This window comes from Arvicola amphibius, chromosome 8, assembly GCF_903992535.2.
Source record: "Arvicola amphibius chromosome 8, mArvAmp1.2, whole genome shotgun sequence".
NCBI classification, from domain to species: domain Eukaryota; kingdom Metazoa; phylum Chordata; class Mammalia; order Rodentia; family Cricetidae; genus Arvicola; species Arvicola amphibius.
Genome location: NC_052054.1, coordinates 112,378,702 through 112,388,794, shown reverse-complemented (window position 1 = coordinate 112,388,794; position 10,093 = coordinate 112,378,702).

Genomic DNA, 10,093 nt, shown 5'->3' with positions numbered 1-10,093 from the left:
TTCTATTTTTTGTATTCTCTTGATGAGGCTTTTCTCTGAGGTTCCTGCAAAAAGTTTCTAAATTTTTAATTTCCATATTTTCCTAAATTTGGGTTTCTTATTAATTATATTTCCACTTTTAAATGTAGAACAGTTTTATTCATTTCCTTCCACTGTTGACCTTCACCCACTGAAAGTAGGAGACTTAAATACCTGGGTCTCACCAAGACAAAAACTAAACAAAGGAATGTTGGAGTTTACTAGACATTATGAGCCATGTGAACTTAACAGATATTTACAGACTATTTGACCCAAACACAAAAGACTATAACTTCTTCTTGGCACCTCATGGAACTTTCTCCAAAACATGGTTTTAGTATGAAATTGTATGAGACTTTCAAAGAAGAGTTATTGCCAATAGTCCTCAAATTATTCCATAAAACAGAAATAGAAGGAACACTCAATTCATTTTACAAGGCCACTGTTATCCTGACACCAAAACCACATGAATACAGAGAAAGAGAATTATAGATCAATTACCCTAATGAAAACGTATATATAATTATCAATAAAAAACTTCCAAATTAAATTCATAATCATCAAAAAGATCACCCACCATAACCAAAGTAGACTTCATTCCAGAGATGCAGTGATGGTTCAACATGCATACATTAATAAATGTAATCTACAATATAAACAAAGTGACAGACAAAAACCGCATGAATATTTAATTAGAAGCAGAAAAGATCTTTGATAAAATTGCACACCCAGTCATGATGACAGTTCTGGAGAGATTAAGGATACAAGAAACACATCTCAACATAATAAGAACAGTCTACGGCAAGTTAATCACTATCAACAACGTAAACTTAGATTTCCCTCAACAGATGAATGGATAAAGAAGATACGGCACATTTAAACAATGGAATATTACTCAGCCATTTGAAGGAAATGAAATCATGAAATCTGCAGGTAAATGGACGGAACTACAAAAGTCATCCTGAGTGAGATAACCTAGACTCATGCTTACATATATATATATATTAGTTGTGGAGTCAATAATAACTAAGCTACAATCCATACAACAGAGGGTAGGTACAGATAAGAGACTAGGGGGCAGAAAGATCTTCCTAGGTGAGGGAAATAGAATAGATAGGGATGGATTGATTATATGGGGTGAGGAGGGAAGAGAAGAATGAGAAAGAGAATATGGAGGTGCTAAAATTAAGGACATTTTAGGGGTAGTATGGAAACTTAATACAATAGAAGCTTCCTAAAATATATACATATATATTAGGCAGAGAATGCTCGTTCATTTCCCAGACACCCAGACCCAAAATAAAAACACAGAATCTGTATTAACTGCAATATTGTTTGGCCAATAGCTTAAACATATTTGTAGTTATCTCTTACATCTTAAATTAAACCATTTTTATTATTTTATATTTTACCATGAGGCTCATAGTTTGCCAATTTACTGGCATGTGGGGTCTTTCTTCTGTAGTTACATGGCACCTCCCTGACTCTACCTCTTCTCTCCTCCTCTATCTGCTTGGAGTTTCTGCCTTGCCCTATTCTGTTCTGCAATAGGCCCAAAGCATCTTCTTTAATAACCAATGGTATCCACAGCATACAGAGGGAAATCCCAAATCATATTTATTGAATTGTTGACCACAGTGGTCTCATGGGAATCCCCAAAGAACCCAGGCTATTCCCAAGATTCATTGCTCTCCCCAAACTGACAGCAAGGATCCAGTGCTGAAGACAATACCTACACAACTCATTGAACATGGAGATGTCAAACTGGTGCTTTCATTTGTTTGTTTGTTTCTTTGATTATTAGATGAAAGTGGTAAGAACCATAGACTCTACCTATGTAGAGTAGCGGGCTTGTTTTCCTAGGGCAGGGGATAGGGATGTGTGGTTATGTGTAAAATGCCTGCCTATGTGAATGCAGAAGGCTATAGCAAGCTTCTTGCTCATAGATATTTAGGGAACTATAAAGGAAGAGTAAATATTTTAAATATTTATCTGCCAGATTCCTAATGACCCCTCAAAATTCTCCCCTGCCAATCCACAACAGGAAGCCACAACAGGAAGAAAAAAAATATTTATATAAAACTACATTTAAAAAATACTTTATCAAATATCCTGAGCCAGGTGAGTTGCAAGTGTGATTTTTGATTTTTCTTCATTCTCTACCCTAAGCCACATACAGATGGACCAACCTCTTGGGTAAGAACCTATGGTTCTTACCGCTCTAATAAAAATGTCTCTAAATTACTTCTCTGACTGGAAAGTAGCAGTTTTCTTAAAGGTCCCTAAAGAGTGGTAATCCCAATATATCGATTGGTTAGCATCTGCTAAAATTAAAAACCTTTGTTCAACAGACACATTATCAAAATACATTTGAAAATGTGGCCTATCAAATAGGGGAGGATACTCACTGTCTGTGGCTGGCTGGATTCCTATTCACATCAAGCAAAGAACTCCTATAAGGCCTTGCCAGGATGGCTCTCAAAAGGTTAAGCAGAAGCTGTACACAAGCAGTTAGTCAAATGGCCTGTTAAGGTTTGACTCAACATTGCTCAGCATGATAAGTAACTTGAAAAAGTGTGAGTAGAACCGTTAGAACCTGCTACACACACTGTAGAATAGCCAACAAGAAACACAAGTTGGGCAGTAGGGCTTGCATGATGGATGGAAATATTACCAAAACATTCATTTCCTAAACATCTAAAGTGGATATATTTTCATACACACACACACACACACACACACACACACACACACACACACACACACAATGGTGTTAGTGTTGGAGACAGGGTGTTACTGTGTGGTCTAAGCTAGTCTTCCTACCTTGCCCTCCTAAGAACTGGGATCATAGTGCCCGCCACTGCACTTAGCCGATTTAGGACAATTTTAGTCTCCCTCAACTAGAAACTATTCTTACAACCATAAAAGTACCATAAGGTTTGTTCTACTTAAAAATACTAGAGTACGAGGCTGAAGAGATGGCTCAGGGGTTTTTGACACTCCCTTCTGGTCTTCATAGACTCTAGGCACACATACGATATGTAGACATACATGCAATCGTAGTTTCACACACATAAAACCTAAACAAACGGAACATGCAAGTAACTAATACATGTAATGGTGTTTGAGTCTTAATACCCACACGTTGGCTCACAACCATCTGAAATTCTACTCTGAGGGCACTGCATAACCATGGTGCACACACATAAATAGAGGCAAAACACTCATACATGTAAAACCTATGGATAGCAACCTCTTTGGCAAAACTCTATCTCCAGAACATATTTAAATTGATTCATAACTAGCAAAATTATAGTTATGAAGTAACAACAAAAATAATTTTATGGCTGGGGGGATCACCACAATATGAGGGACTGTGTAAAAGGATGGCAGAAAGTTAGGAAGGTTGAGACCCTCTGTGCAGGGTAGTGGGGTGATCACAACATCCCTGAATTGAGGCCATAAAAGGTTATTCCTTCTCGGGCTCCTTTGCAATGTGATCTCCTTTAAGCTTTTCCCTCCAAGAGGGACTCTTTACCTCCTGTGAATCTGTCTGGCTTCTGATTCCTTTTGATTAAAAAAATTCGTCTTTCTGCTCGATGCCTCGAAAGACTGAGGTGCCTCTCTCTCCCTTGGAACAGCGCCACCACCTCAGAAGCAAGCGCAGCACAGCTCACCTGAGGAGAGAAGACCTTGAAAATATAGACAAACAGGTCCACCTGAGCCCTCTGTAATCCAGATGGCCACTGGTCCAGTCAGCAGTTGATCACAAGGACAACAACAAGCCCAGCTAAGACAAAACTACCTCGATCAGAAAATCCAGTTAGATGATTTTCTGCAGGCCCAGGCCAAGTGACTGGGATTTTGAGAGACTGACCGGTTTTTAAAGGGCCCATAGCAGTGGTCCATTCTTTCCCTGTCTCCCTTTGGGAAAGGCGGGTTTTCCTCTCCTCTCCCTTCTGCCAGGGCTTGTGCTTCCACACCAGTCACCACCTCTCTTCCTGGGAACATCAGACCTCACAGCACAATCCGAAGAGCAGCATGAATCTTGCCCCTCGCTCTAGAAGAAACCCTGTGATTTAAACAACCAGGCTCAACTCATAATACGTTAATGATGGTTAAGGGAGTTTTAAAACTGTTTTCTCTTTCTGTAAAGTCTAGCTCCTGAGAAACAATTTTATGGTTGCAGATTCAGAGATTCTTACTTTGTATGCAGGAGCTGATGGGCTCAACTTGCCCTCTGTGCGCCTGTTCTAAATGCCCTAATCCTCTGAGGGAAAGGTACAGTGAGTATCAGGAAGAGGGGAAGGGAAGGAGTGACCACACTGAAGCTGAGACAAAACAGAAGCGAACACTGTAATATGATTTACTATCCTCCCTGTAGTTATGAACGCTATTTGGGGACAATGTGGCCCACTCTAGATTCCTTGTACTTCCAGGGGAGAACTTGAATTTTTGGTCTCCATCTAATCTGTATATTCAGTGACTCTTGGTTAATAACGATGTAACAGATTGGATGGGCCATACAGAACTCCTGCTCTACCAACCATGAAAACCACGAATCTCACACCCTAAAGCCTACATCAGCCCTATGGGGCTAAAAAACTAACTCTGCTTTTCCATACTTGCTTATTTCTATGAGATTCTAGAAGAGCGAGAAGAACAATGGAAAGAGAAAACCAAGATAGACCTGTGTTCTTTTGAAGATCCACACTACTGGGACCTGCATTACTGGAGCTGTGAAGGTGAAATGGCAAGAACAGAACAAATTCAGACCGTGGGAGACCTTTTCCAAGCCTGTACTTACCAAGAGTTCTCTACTTGCCGAGGAGACAGAAACAGCACAAAGGAAATGATTAGATGGGAATCTCGATATTTTCTATCTACATTAAAAACATAGAGACATCTGAAGAAATGTCCAGTTGGGTTCTGTCTTTCCCACTTTGGCAATTTCTCTAGATCACCTTCGCATATGTATACATTTTAGGAAGCTTCTCCTGTATCGGGTTTACAACTATCCATCAGATGCTCCTTGATTTTAGCTGTCTCCCCATTTTCCCTGCCTCATGCCCCTCTTCTCTTCTTCTCCTCTCTTGATCTCCCCATTCCATTCCTCCCCTCGTGCATCCATATTATCTATTCCATTTCCCTTTCCTGGGGAGATCTATCTGCCTCACTCCTAGCACTAGGTAGAGGTTCACATCTGCTTGCAACCTCTGCCCCATGGGACCCAAGAGCCTCCATGTGGAGACACACACACACACAATTAAAAACACATTATACAAATGTACTTTTCTTTATGGTATAGGATTTTTGCTGTTTCTCTACATCATGCAAGTCCTTGGTTTGTTCCTTTTCATTACTGAGTCATAGTCTCTGATTTAGATGTGTAACAGCTTCTTCCACATTAGATTTCACCTCCACATCTGATGGAGACTTGCAGTAAGCACCACTTACCCATTTCCTTACCTCCCCCAAGTCAATTAAAAATTAATTATTCTGCTTCCTCCCAGCTTTAATGTGACACGAGTAAAGTTTGCTGTTTCTTCTTTCTACATCCATTTGATTATTTATTTAAAAAATATCTTCTTTCTCTCTTTCAGTTTCCCTGACGCCATTGTTAAAAATGAGCTGATTGTGAGCTATCTGGTTTGCTTTGGAATTTTGGGGTTTTTAAATCATTCTTCTTCTGCTCTTTAGCAAGCACCATGCTGCTATGATTACAGCTTAATGATTCATATAGAAATACAACCATGGAAGTCTTATCTGTGTTTTTAAAACCTATTTTTTATTGAAAAAATATTTTTCCTAGTACATATTTTGATCATGGTTTTTCCTCTTCCAATTCCTTCCTATTCACCCAACTTTGTTCTTTTTCTCTCTCTCTTTCAAGCAAACAAAAAACTATGAAACAAAAACAAGAAACCCACACACAAAAAAATCAAAAATAACAAGTAGAAGACCAGTAAGACAAAGGAAAAAAAGCCAAAACAAAGCACAATGAAATTTAAAGTACATAAAATACCATTGAGTCCCTTATGTACTGGCTAACTACTCAGGGTTGAGGTCCATGCTGAGGCATGGCTGATATACTCAATGAGAGTGCAGTGAGGGCTGGAAGTTCAGGCCTATAATGCCAGCTACTCAAGAGTGGGAGCAAGAGAATTGTAAGCTCAAGGTCTACCTGGGCCATATCTTAGTGGTAACCTGTTGTTGGAGGGAGAGACGCTTGTTGGTTCCTGGCTTCCTGGCTAGCTTAGACCCGAAATAATCACACAGAAACTGCATTAATTAAAACACTGTTTGACCTATTAGCTCTAGCTTCTTATTGTCTATTACATATTAATTTAACCCATCTCTATTAATCTGTGCATCACCACGTGGAAGTGGTTTACAGGCAAAGTTTTCTCATGTCTGACTCTGGCAGTGGCTCCATGGTGTCTCTCTCTCTCTCTCTCTCTCTCTGCCTTCCTTCTCCCAGCATTTAGTCCAGTTATTCCTGCCTACCTAAATTCTGCCCTATCAACAGGCCAAGGCAGTTTCTTTATCCATTAACCAATAAAAGCAACACATAGACAGAAAGACCTTCCACACCAACCTGTCTCAAGACAAAAAAGAAAAAACCAAGTAGGGCTTGGAATATAAGTCAGTGGGAGAATGCTTGCCTGGCATCTCCCAGGTTCTGGACCCGATGCTTCGGATTGCAAAACTGAGCAATAATTCATTTTATCTATTTCAAACATTTCCATGCATATTTTAGAATCAACTTGTCAACATCTAAAAACAAATCCCATGGATCAATTTAGAGATAATTAACATTTTAATAGTATTCAATTTTTCTCCCATGAACATGATATGTTTCTCCATCCACTTTAAGCCATTATTTATTTTTCTAATCAATCATTTGAAATTACCTATTAAAATCCTCCTCTATAATTTTTCTATAAACAATTTGTCTACTTGATACATTTAGAGATTAAATCATTTTTAATTTTTTAACTCATTTGCCTCTTGTCCATAAACACCACTGATGTCTTATGGTGATGTTTATTTTGTGAGTTCCTGAGCTTCATTCCAAATAGCTCTGTTCTTTTATATTAGGATTTTACACAAATATGATGTAGTACACTGCAACTAGATATAGTTTTTATTTTCATATATATATATGTACATACATATATATACATATACATATATATGTGTGTGTGTGTGTGTGTGTGTGTGTGTACATTCTAGGGTTTCCAAAGTATCATACCGTTGAAGCAATACCAACTGGCCCCATGCATCATTTCATGCATTATTTCCGTCTCATGTGGAAAGCAGATGTGATGATAGGTAACTACAGGTCTTTTGTAGCATCCTTTACACTTGGGGACATTCTAAACTTTTTATCTTAATCTTCAATTATTCATCATATTTTTATTCTATAAGATGTACTTTATTTTAGTGTGTGTGTGTGTGTGTGTGTGTGTGTGTGTGTGTGAAGTGTTTGTGTGCCCATGGAGGCCAGAAAAGGATGTCAGATCCTCTGGTGCTAGAGTTATAATCTGTTGTGGGCCACGTGAACTGAACAAGTATCTCAACCAATGCTCTTAACTCTCTTAATTGCTGGGCCATTGCTCCAGCCCCTCACACCCTCTCCCTATCTGGAGTTGGTACAAGTCTGTGACTTGTACCTATTGGCTGGACTTTCTTCTACTTACCAATCTTAATGAATGGCTTCTATCAGATAGCTTTTCTTTTAACACACTTTGTTTTTAAAAAGAAAAAAAGAAAAAACAAAAACAAATTTGTTCTGTTAAAGGTAGCTGATTCTTTGATTTTACATTAGTGAATGGATTATGGTGGCTGTTTTAAAATTAAATTTTCTTATTCCCAGCTACTGAGTTTCTATTTAATTAGTCTGGGTATTTACAACATAGCTTAGCTTGATTAGTAGGTTCTAGGTCAGCATTTACTATGTTAGGGGTAAACCTTCTGGCAGGCTCCACTGAGTGGCCCCGGATGACTACTCTGAATTGAGCACATTCTACTCTAGCCCCTCAGTGCTCAGACTCTAGCTAGAGTGAGTTTGAGGAAGAATTCTGCTCATTGCTCCCCAGACATTCTTTCTTGTCCTCAGCGTATCTTATCCTCTGACTGTGGGGTCTGTTGCTTAGCAACAGATTCTAGGCTAACCTCTAAATTATAACCCACCCTCCTTTATGGTTTCCTATTATGGGGGCTCTGTACTACAAATTCAACTAACTTAGGCTCCTTAAAGTTCAACCTTGCTCTTCTACTGAGCAAGACCAATGTCACCTACTTTAGTTAGCTCGCCTGTGTTATTCGAGAAACACATCTAACTGGAAGATCATGTGATTATAAAGCTCATCACACACCCAATTGGCTTCTCTGGGGATGCAACTTGGGTGGACCAGGTGTCAAGTTCAGTTCTTTGCGAGATGAAGTTCTCTCAGCTACTGTGCCACTTCTCTAATCCCCTAAAGATTGAATCCCTCATTGATATGCAAAGTATTGCTCAAATGTGTTCCCTAGGGTGCAAAGTGGAGGAGGCAGGGGTTGAAGCAAGCAGGCACAAGTTCTGTTAAATTTCACTGTGCCCCAAGGCTCAACTCCGTGGCTTGTTTGTGCAGGATGCAGAGGTAGGGCAAGTCCAGTAGTTTGAATCTTATTATCCTTTCGCAGGCAGACACGAGGAGATGGATTTTAGACTGACCACATAGAAGAGCTAGGAGGATGTGTCTGTACAGGGTGATGTCATGTTTTGTTCTTGGTATGAGAAAGTCCACTTGATATTTAAAGGGACCATCAAGGAATTCAATACAGACTTTTTAAAATTTCTCTGACAATCTTTGCCTTTTAAGTAAAACAGTTAGATTGTTTAATAAAAAACTTGATACTGTTAGACTTAAATATATTTAGCATCTAGCTTTTTTATTATTTCAATCTTTGAACTGCAATCATTCTTTTACTAGTTTCTTACGAGTTAATTTATTATTCCATTTTAATATTTAGTGGATTTTTTGATAATAATTCTTTAATGTTTTAGTTAGTCTTGCAGAAAATGAGCACTGCAAATTTCCACATGCTATTTAGAATTAATAAAATTAACACCTTGAATTAAATATAAAAATTTTGCAAATGTATAATTAATTCTATTAGCTTAACCATAATTTAAGCTGTGTGTCACAAATATTTCATGTCAACATTAATTATAGACCTTAAACACAATGTTTGAAATTTTACAACATTTAGTTTCATTTTAGAATTAAAAAAATATACTTATTTTTATATGTGTTTATATGTGAGTTCTCAAAGGCTAGAAAAAGGTCTCAACTTCCTTGGAGCTTCAGCTACAGGCAGTTGTGAGACACCTTACGAGGATATTGGGAACTTGGGTCCTCTAGAAGAGCAGCAAGAATGTCTTAAAAAAAAAAAAAAAAAACCTTTTGTGGATTTCAGATCATGCATTCTGATACCACTTTTCTTCCTTTTCCCTTCCATTTGACTTCTGCCCTTGAAACCTCCTCCAAAAAAATTAAAAGAAAATCCAAAAAGTAAACAAAACAGAGAAACAAAGCAAAACAACAAGAACAAAAAGAAAAGAAGAATTTTGTGGAAGCTGTGGTGTGGCCCATTGAGGCACAGTTTGCCCTTTAGACTGTTCATCTTTACTTGTAAGTGTTCATTGCTAGGAGTCATTGGTCTGGCTTGTGGCCTCTGGTTTCTGCTACTTGGGTGGACCAGATAACGGGCTCTCACTGGGGCTCCTCTTGGATATCCTGTTGTCCTGTGTTACGGAGAGCCTGCTGTTTGGGATCTGTAGGTTCATCTCCTTCACATGGTCCAACAGTTTATAGATCCAGTGGATGTTGGGATGGGCCAACTCATAGCCCTAGTTATGGGCCTGGGCAATAGCTGGGTTGGTCAGCTGGCTGGCCTTCGCTCATCATCACTACCCAGATGAGTTCTCCAGCACTGCCTTAGCTAGCTCACCCAATGCAGCCTTCAGTTCTCCTGCTTTTGGGCACTTAGAATTGGGTCCCCCTCACTCATATTGCCAAGGCCAGCT